General features: G+C 39.9%; 1 protein-coding gene across 1 annotated transcript in view; it reads right to left on the reverse strand.

Moving 5' to 3' along the window:
* The window catches only part of LOC147624833 (uncharacterized), a 48,998-nt gene extending 47,127 nt beyond the window's left edge, over positions 1-1,871 (reverse strand). The window contains exon 1 of the mRNA XM_086818062.1: positions 1,821-1,871. The gene's annotated coding sequence lies outside the window, so the exon portion shown is untranslated. The remainder of the gene's footprint in view (positions 1-1,820) is intronic.
* Positions 1,872-10,591: the final 8,720 nt, after the last annotated feature.

Below are 10,591 nucleotides of genomic sequence, written 5' to 3' on the forward strand. Positions count from 1 at the left end.
GCACCATTTCAGTGTCCTTTTGATCGATTTTGTCCCACTTGTGGATGATCTTCTTCACGGCATTTGTTGGGGGCAAAAATTGCACATAGAATATCTCCTAAAACTCTTCCCAAGAGCTGATGGGGCTGGTGGAGTTGTCCAGCTTTGTGGACAAATGAGGCTGTATGAGCAAAAGAAGAATGCCATACAGATTTGTATAGGGCTGCCCATACAGTAGACAGCCCAAAGATGGTCGTACAAGTCCTGAATATTACCATGTAGCAGCCCATGAAGAAGGAATGCTTTGTCTGTGCAACGGTTTTTTTGGCGGGGCGCGAAGGGGGGGGGGGCCGCAAGGGTGGAAGAAATGAAAATGAAATGAAATGAAATGTTATATTAACGTCTTCAAAAGGCCATAATGACCCATGAGACCAAAAAGTTACATCATGGTGGATCTGATACAATGTCTGGATAAAAAACCAGAAAATGAAAAAAATAAAGATGATACTACTGGCACCTAGAAAATGAAACTGGAACTGGAAGGTAAACAGAAACCCTTATAGGGTGTGAAGAGAGAGAGTTACATTGGCCTCTACGAAATACCTCAAGGGTCTATGAGACCAAATGTAGTACAAAGCATCCATAATGAATAATGAACCATGGAAAAGAAAAAAATGTGCAAAAAAAAAGCTACATAAGCTAGGATAGCCATGTGGTGCTACATGATGCCTACGTGTGGTCACACACTGATACCGTACTCCTCTAGAATCTCCTGTAGAGCCGTGACGATGTCAGCGGAAAATAGAGAGAGAGAGAGAGAGAGAGAGAGAGAGAGAGATGCCAAAATGGGTGTGAGGAAAAGGGAGCAATGCAGAAAATGGGGGTGCCTCCTTGGTTAATCGACCTTCTGAACCTTTCCACCTGGCATTCTTGCTGTGTAGTGGGTAGCTCCATATGAATTGTGGGCTGCCTGCCCACTTGGAGCATGGCCCTATGAATGGTATGCACACTTTACTAATGAGAAGGGCACCCAGCCTATAACGTATCCACCCCCTTTTTTTTAATGCCTACACACTACACTGTAATACTATCATAATGATAACTCAATTGAGTTTAGGGTTTGGGTTAACACTTACTACAAACAAACCCCAATTAGCCTCATCAATCACCTGCATCTTTGGGGTTCCTGAGCATCCCTAAATCCTGTGGACATTCACAGGCAATAAAGCCGAGCAATATTCAAACCGGAAAACAGCTTCACACACACAGATCATTTCCCTTTCACATAAGCAAATGGTCACCGGCAAATCCGGTGACCCACAGACGTTCTCAAACATTAAGAGTCGAGCCAGGAGCATTCAAAGGATGATGTCGACTGCAGTAAGGATTCCCAGGTTGAAAGGGAACGAAAAGGTGACATGTCAGATGCCGTGCAAAATGTGACCTGCAGAGGCGATGTGCAGATCGCATTCAGAGACTGATGGCGGACCACGGCAGGCAGGGAACCAATGCCAATCAGTTTCACAGGGATTTCTGCTGACTTGCAGAGCCCGTCTCCCATTGTCTATTCCTAACACAATTTCTACGCTGCTGAGATGCAAGCACCTCTCCAGCGCCTACAGAGCGAGAGACCAGCTTGTTGGGATGCACGACTGCGCTGTCTATGCTCAAGTCAACGTGCCTTCTGCCACACCCGCCCCCGAGTAGACCTAACCGTGACACATCCCCTCTTCTTTCTCCATTAAATCCCCCCCCCTCTCTCTCTCTCTCCCTCTCTTACACACACACACACACACACACACCAAGAGAAGCTACTGGAGCTTTTGGTCTCGATCAGTTACCTTACGCTGCGCTGAACACGTTTCCTCAGGCACGCCGGTCGCTTCGGTAGCGGTTATGTGCAACAGTGCAAATGATGTATCCAAGACTATTTGTTAATCAAAGTATAAGTGAGATAAATTAAAATTGAGTACACGTAAATTGAAACATTGTAGCTAGCCTAATTTGGGGAGAGAGACCAAAATTCGAGAGAGGAGAAAGAAAAAACATGATTTGCTATGAAGCGTGAAGCTACAAGGAGCATGCCAGTAAAAAACAATAGAGCTCTTATTTTAACAGCTCTCATGCCCTTTTCTTGCAAGCTTATCCAATAAGAAACTAGAGAGATGGGGGAAAATCTACCCCATAACCACTAAGAAGATCTTCAGCCTTTATCCGATGATGCTTCCAATTTTCTAATTTGAAATGGACATAGACCGGATAATATCTCAGTATACATCAATTGAAAATCAAATATCACTACAAGTAGAAGCTCATCCATTGGGGATGAAGTAGCTATGCCAAAGTATGGGTAGAAGACATAATCTCAAAGATGAGAAAGATCCAAAGATGTTATGGTTGGGTAGGTGACTACAAATCTAGGTCCAAAGATGGTAATGGTAGGTGACTACAAATCTAGGTTCAAAGATGGTACGGGGGTAAGTACAAAGTTGGATTCAAAATTTAAAACAAAGCTTCATGTTAAGATCCTCTTTGCATGTGTTTTCTTATAGTTATAAAGATATAAAGGGATTTGATCCTCAATTTTATCATCATCCGAACAATTTGAAGGAAGATGTAGTATCGACCAAGCAATAATCTTACTGAATGAATCCCAACTATGCCAAACAAGTGAAGGAGGAAATAGATAAGTTGTTAAAAGTTGGATTCATTTATTTGGTGGATAAATGGCAGCTTCATATGTTAACATGATTTCACCCACCCGTCTTACCATAAGCTAATTTACCATCTTACTTGCTTTGGCACCTATTTTTTGTAAGATGGTGTTGGAACATATAAAGCAGCTTTTGTAGGTTAACATGGTTTCTCCCAAGGAAGATGTAGTATCGACCAAGCAATAATCTTACTGGATGAATCCCAACTATGCCAAACAAGTGAAGGAGGAAATAGATAAGTTGTTAAAAGTTGGATTCATTTATTTGGTGGATAAATGGCAGCTTCATATGTTAACATGATTTCACCCACCCGTCTTACCAATAAGCTAATTTACCATCTTACTTGCTTCAGCACCTATTTTTTGCGAGATGGTGTTGGAACATATAAAGTAGCTTTTGTAGGTTAACATGATTTCACCCAAGGAAGATGTAGTATCGACCAAGCAATAATCTTACTGGATGAATCCCAACTATGCCAAACAAGTGAAGGAGGAAATAGATAAGTTGTTAAAAGTTGGATTCATTTATTTGGTGGATAAATGGTAGCTTCATATGTTAACATGATTTCACCCACCCGTCTTACCACCATAAGCTAATTTACCATCTTACTTGCTTTGGCACTTATTTTTTGTAAGATGGTGTTGGAACATATAAAGCATCTTTAGGTTAACATGGTTTCACCTGCCCATCTTACCATAAGCGGCTTTACCATCTTACTCGCTTTAGCACCTATTTTTTATAAGATGGTGTTGGAACATATAAAGCAGCCTTGTCAAATATGGAAAGTCTAAGGGCTTTGTATACATAGTTGCTTTAAAATGAAAAGTATGATTTATATGTATACTTGCTTTAGACTAGTAAAAGGCCAGACCATTTTTTAGTTTTAGCTAGCTTAGTGTGCCAAGTAGTTACATGTATATAAGTCAATTTTGAATAAGTAAATCTTGTTTTAGCCAGCCTAGTGTGCAAACTAATCACTTGTATATAATTCCATTTTGACAATAAGCAACCCTTGCAATAAAATACTTATGAGTTCTTCTCTTGTCTACTCTTGCTTGCTTATATGCCATAGAATTCTTGCATATATTAAATGGATTGCTTGTATATAAGTCAATTTTGACAATAAGCAACCCTTGCAATAAAATACTTATGAGCTCTTCTCTTGTGTACTCTTGCTTGCTTATATGCCATAGAATTATTGCATACTAGATGGATTACTTGCACGAATAGATTTGCTTGTAGTAGGTTGCTCCTCCCTGCTTCTTCTTCGTTTGTCTTTTGTGAGAGAGAACCACTACGGAGGTTATCTCCTTTTTGCCTCCATCTAGGCAAACACTTGATTTGGCAAGGCTAAGGTAAGCTCTTGTCTTGAACATATTTGGTGCCACGACTAGCCTAGGGCATAGCTCCATTCTTCCATCCATTCCAAGCTATTAGGAGTACCCCAATATCACCCCGTGTTGATTAGAAGGTCACACTCCAAAAAAACTTACAGTTTTGGATCTTTATATGTATTTAGTTTATTGTTTTGGAGCTATGTATGCATTTAGTTTGTTGTGAAATATTTCACTTTGGAACTTGTTTGTATTAGGGCATTCTATTTTCATATTTGGAAGGGAAAAAACCCTAATTTCATTGGAAGTCCACAAGGCTTTGATCTTATTGCATTAAGCCAAGAAATAGCTTAGCAATTTATGATTAGGAGAATTAGGCACGGATTAGAGTGGGAAAGTTTTTTTTTTGGGGTTCATGCACTTTATATTTTTTCATGCATTATTGAAATTAGCAGCTTAGGAGCATGTAAAATCAATTTAAAAACAATAAAAAATACTTAATCACTTATATAACCACCATTGATTAAGAACCATAAAAAACCTTTTAAAAACTCTAAAACCCAGGCCAAACCATCTCTCTTGGGTTAAGAGACGTGAGTTAACACACATGAGCTTAGAGATGTGAGTCGTGATTCTAGAGGTCAAAAAGTAGGACAAACCATTTCTCAAGTTGAGAAACGTGAGTCAAACAGATGAGCGTGGTGATGTGAGTCATGATTTCACAAGAATGAGTTGTGAGTCTAGAGATGTGACTCAATAAACATGAGTCTAGAGGTAGGTAAACCTAATATAGTCACAACATGCAATTAAAACAACCTTGGAGACTTGTAACACAGCCTTTTAAGTTAATAGACATGAGTCAACAAACATGGGTCTAGAGGTAGATAAATCTAATATAGTAACATGTAATTAAAATATGCTTGGAGACTTATATAATGACACACCTACTATCTATACCAACTACAAATTATAAGGAAAATTCTTATCTTTTGTAATTACTAGGACATTAAGTATATTTATTACCTAATAATTACACATTAACACTATCATTTGCCAATTTTTTTACCTTAAGCATGACGTGATTCTAGCTCACTAGACCTATGTGAGCCTATCTCATACAAAAAGGTGTGATCCTATAGTCGTGAGAGCCCACATGACGTGGTTTAGCTCATTAGACGTGCATAAGCCTATTTCATACAAAAAAGGTGTGAGCCTTCAGTCGTAAGTCTAAATGTGTGAGTCTAGAGGCGTGAGTCTACAAATAGAATCTTGAATAGGAGAGATTGAGTTTTATGAGTAGCAAGACCCACAAAGAGTAGGTATGATCCATATAGGCATCCACCATAAGCCCCAACCATAAATTATGCCTCCTTGTTTTGAAACTCTAGTGCAACATAAGCAAGAGGCCTCAATAACATGTCAAGCATGCAACCTCTTCTTCCATTGTAAGGGCATGCACTATGTGACCATGTGTCCTCCAAAAGCGTGTGTCCTCATAAAATGTATGTCCTCCAAAATCATCTTTATGGAGTGTCCACACCAAGTACCCTAACTCCATTACCGAATCTAGTGCTGAGTCATTCCATACGAAGGCACAGGATTCAAGCATGCTTTTAAAGGATTATCGCCAACAGAGGGACAATTTCCCCAATGATAGCATCAGTCATGTTAACAAGCCTTAAGTATAAAAGGAGGAATTATCTCGAACTTATTTATATAGTCTCCCTAAATGCTATCACAAGGCTCTAAGTCAAGGCCACCTTATATATAAGCTAGAACCGTCTTATAAAATCAGTGCCCATTTGAGCGGGTAAGATGGCAAAGCACCTTACAGTAAGTTGGTGGGTAAAACCATGTTAATATATGAGTGGTTATAACAGACATGCTACATGACCTATCACTCATTGATTAGTTTGTGATTGGTTGGTCTTAAGAGCAAGAGGCTTCATGACCAACTCTACTATAAGTCTAGCCATTACATTGTTAAGGAGTGTTGCCACCACGAAGTAGTGGACCTAGACCACGATCTACAATATAAAGTGCTACCCAAACCAAGAGATAAGGTATGCATCATCTTAAGTCTCCATGGCTAAGGGAGCCTAAGAACCACCATAAAGGATTCTAGTCAAGGACACCAGCATGGATGAGTTGGTAGACAATCTACTTAACCAATTAGACCACGTTAATAGCAAGTCCCAAGGGCAACCTCAAGAGCAATCCCATGCAAGTCAGACACCTACATCCATTTCCATGTAAAGATAACACATCATGCATGCAACCGCTTCTTCCATTGCAAGGGGCCGCACTGTGTCATCAATTATTCTCATAAAAGTGTCCTTATAAAGTGTGCATCCTCAAAAGCACCCTTGTAGAGTGTCCACACCAAGTACCCTAACTCCATTATCAAATCCAATAACAAGTCATTCCATATAAAGGCACATGCTACAATTTAAAATTCTAGTATACTTTAAAAAGGATTATCCCAATAGAGTGACAATTGCCCCAGTGCGGCAGCATCATCAACCATGTCACAAGCCTTAAGTGTACAAGGAGGTTATCACAAGGCTCCAACATCATCAACCATGTCAACAAGCATTAAGTATACAAGGAGGTTATCACAAGGCTCCAATCCAAGGTTGCTTTATATGTGCTAGCGCCATCTTATAAAAGATAAGTGCTTGTTTAAGGAAAGATGGCAAAGCACGTTATGGTAGGTCAAGCAAGTGAAACCATGTTAACCTATGGAGTGGTATAACATAAAGGTTGGATGACATATCACTCTTCGATCAATTCATGATTAGTCTTAAGAGAAAGAGGCTTCATGACCACCTCTACTACATGCATAGACACTACATCTTTAGGGAGTGTTGCCCCACCACCACGAGGCAATAGATCTGGTAGTTAATCTACAAGAGCATCCACCCAAACTAAGAGATGGGGGATGCATCATCTAAAGTCTTGAGTCCAAGCACCACTGTTAAAGGGTTCTAGTCAGGAACTTATGCATGCATGACATGGTAGACAATCAGCTCAACCAATTAGGTCATGTTAGCAAGGCCCTGCAACCTCAAGAGCAATCCCATGCGAGTCAGACATCTACGTCCATTTCCATGGAAAGATATGGTATAGTGTACTATTTACCATAAAAAACATACAAGCACGGAGTATCTATTGCTAATGCTAAGACCTCAATAGTTCTGTGCTCATTGCCAACACCACTGGAGACATGAGACATCTCATTATTAGTACCAAAACCTAGTAGGGTTGACTTTGGTATAATAGATGCTCCCAGTGCCAACACAACCATTAGCCTTATTGGGCCCAGTAGTAGATACTCCTCATCTAGTGTAGGCTGTAGTGCTTGCTATCAGAACTCCTTATTGAGAGATGTATATAGTTGGCATACCCATCTCTGGTATTACCACCTCAAGTGGTTCCTCCAAGAATTCCACTAGTATAATAGTAATTGACGACTCTATTGGTAGATTTAGACAATATTAAACATGAGAGCTTGATTTTATGAGTAACAAGAGATTTGAGAGCAGGTATGATCCATATAATTATCCATAATAAGCTCAAACCATACACTATACCTCCTTGTTTGAAGCTGTAGTGTAACACAAGCGAGAGGCCTCAACACCAAGTCATGTAGGCAACCTCTTCTTACGTTTGCAAGGGCCCATATCGTGTTACCAGGTGTAAAAGTGTCCTCTTAAAGTGTGTGTCCTATAAAAGGGACCTCATAGAGTGCCCTCTTTTACCGAATCTAGTGTGCCGAGTCATTCCATATGAAGGCACATCCTACAAGTGTGGATTCAAGCATGTGTTCAAAAGGATTATCCCAATAGACTGACAATTGTCCTAGTGGGTAGTATCAACCATGTTAACAAGCCTTACATGTACAAGAAGGACTTATTCATATATTCCCCCTCAATGCTATCACAAGGTTCCTTAAGCCAAGACAAGGGTAATAGTTAAGGAAACATCCAAGGCTACGAATAAGTAGAAAGCCCAAGCTTCATTATAAAAAAAAAGTAGCTAAGAAGCTAGAGGTGTAAGCTCCAAAGGCTAATGTAAAAAGGACCAAAAGTAGAGGTCCACCAAAAAAAGAAGCCATTGAAAGAACACATAAAAGCATGAAGCACAACAACCATAGGGAAGATGATGACATCATGACCATGGAGAGTGGTTCACAGAACTTAGAAGCTGCCTCCCTAGGGGAAACAACAAGCAATCTCGCACTCAAGCTAGCTCTTCATGTGAGGAGAAGCAATCTTGCACTCAAGCTAGCTCTTCATGAGGAGAAGAAACTCATTAACTACACTAACCTACCCAAGAAATTGAAAGAGTACCCCTTCTTAATGTTGGAGAGAGAGTGGGTGAAACATGCCCAATATCGTAAGGAAGGTGTAAACTAAACTAGAGCCTATCTTTGAGTAATAGGTTGAGTATAAACCATTGATCCTGCCTGAGTGAACCATTCGAGAACCAACCATATAACCTCAGTGTCAGCTAAAGGCCTTGATAAAACCCATGACTATTCTCAAAAGGCTTGAGAAAGAGCTAGTTTTAGAGTCCTTACCTAACTCCAAAACCAATACAATTGCACCCCACCTTGATAGATGCAATGGACGAGGACTCAGAGGAAGGTCAAAGTTTGACTTCAATGGGTTACACACAATATTTTCTCTGAGGTGATTAGCGAGAGACGACTTCATATCATTCTCAAAAGGCTTGAGAAAGAGACAATTTTGGAGTCCCTAGAACCAATCCTACTAGACCCCACCTTGCTAGGTGTAGTGGATGAGGGCTTAGAGGAAGGTCAAAGTTTGTCTCCAATGGGTTAATACATAATATTTTCTCTAAGGCGATTAGCGAGAGATGACTTTGTTTCATCCCTTCTAAGGCCTTCTGAGGCACTGCCTCATGGGAACACAACAATTGCATTGAGTGGGTGCAAATATCACTACGAGACACATAGCAAGCCCCACAATCTTCTTGTCCTCACAAGTTCAAGCCTCGATAAGTTCTCTTTACAAGGAAATTCTCAACTTTGGAAAGACTTATCCGACTATATGAATGGGAATTTAAGATGATCCTCGAAATAAGAGATGCAAGGTTGGTTCATGATTGGGAAACCAATCACATTTGCAACACAAAGGTGACCAATCCTTGAAGATAAACTTGAAATAGGGAAGGCATTCACATTTACATACACAAAGGTGACAAGTCCTTGAAGATAAACTTGAAAAATGACCTATGAGACCAAAAGATTACATCATGTCCATGGAATACATCATCATGGTGGGGGGTACTAAAAGGAACAAGGAAGACAATCACATTGTGTGAACAAGTTAGGGCAGTGTTTTGAAGGAGATGAACTCAACACACACTACCCCTAGCTTTTGATTAGCTTTGTGGGGGCAGCATTGGAGCAGTTGCCTAGTGGAAATATGCATAATGATATTGTTAGAGATAGAGGGTGCACTCCCAAAAGAACAAGTGCTTGATAAGCTTCTTGCTTGGAATGTAGCCTCTTGGAATGTACTAATTGCAAGATATGGCAAGAAAGAAACAAGTTGTCTTAAATGCATGCAAAGAGAAGGCATCTCTATTTGCATGTTGAAAGTATGTGGTGGCAGCATTAAAGTAATTGACAAGGGGAAAAGTACATGCTGAGATTGTGAGATAGAGGTTGTTGGGAAAATATCTTCTGTTTGTTGCCAATGCATTTGTGGATATGTATGCGGAATGTGGTGCACTCACAAGAGCAATACATGCTTAAGGAGCTTCTTGTTTGAGATGTATTTACCTAGTCTACAATAGTAGTAGGATATGCCCTACACAATCATGGTGAAGAAGATTGAGATTTCTTGAACAAATGTAAGATGAGGGTATCTCTCCAACATTTATTTTCACCTTGAAAGTTTGTGGTAAGAGCAGCTAACAAGGGCACATATATACACGATGAGATTGCTAGATAGAGTTTGCTAGGGAATATATTGTGCTTGCCAATGCTTTGGTGGATATGTAGGACAAATATGGTTCACTTGAAGAAGCATAACAAGTGCTTGATGAGCTTTATATCTAGGATGTAGTCTTTAGAAATGCTTCCAATACAAGAACATTGACACAGATTAAGCTATCTTGAACGGATGCAACACAAGTGTGTCTTTCCAAACACAATCACCTCAGTTTATGTGCTTAATGCATGCAATCATTCAATGCATTCATCATAGATTTGAAGAAGCATAACAAGTTCTTGATGAGCTTCAAGTCACCGCCATCCTAGATGGTGGGACAGGAGTAAGTATTATTACCAAGCAAGGCTGGGAAAAACCTCCTATGGATGACACTACATTGATTGTGAAACTAGCTAATGGAGCCACCGCAAAGCCCATAGGTCTTCTGCGGGATTTGAAGATTAAATTTCTAAAGACCAATTTGAACTTTAGCTTCTCATTTGCAAACTTTTGTTTTTCCCCCCTTGGTTGTGATATCATCGACAAGATCTCACCACTCACTTACCTTTTAAACTAGAATTGAAAGTCATGTGCAAATAAA

This window comes from Cibotium barometz, chromosome 24 (genome assembly GCF_041138505.1).
Source record: "Cibotium barometz isolate CiBa-2024 chromosome 24, ASM4113850v1, whole genome shotgun sequence".
NCBI classification, from domain to species: domain Eukaryota; kingdom Viridiplantae; phylum Streptophyta; class Polypodiopsida; order Cyatheales; family Cibotiaceae; genus Cibotium; species Cibotium barometz.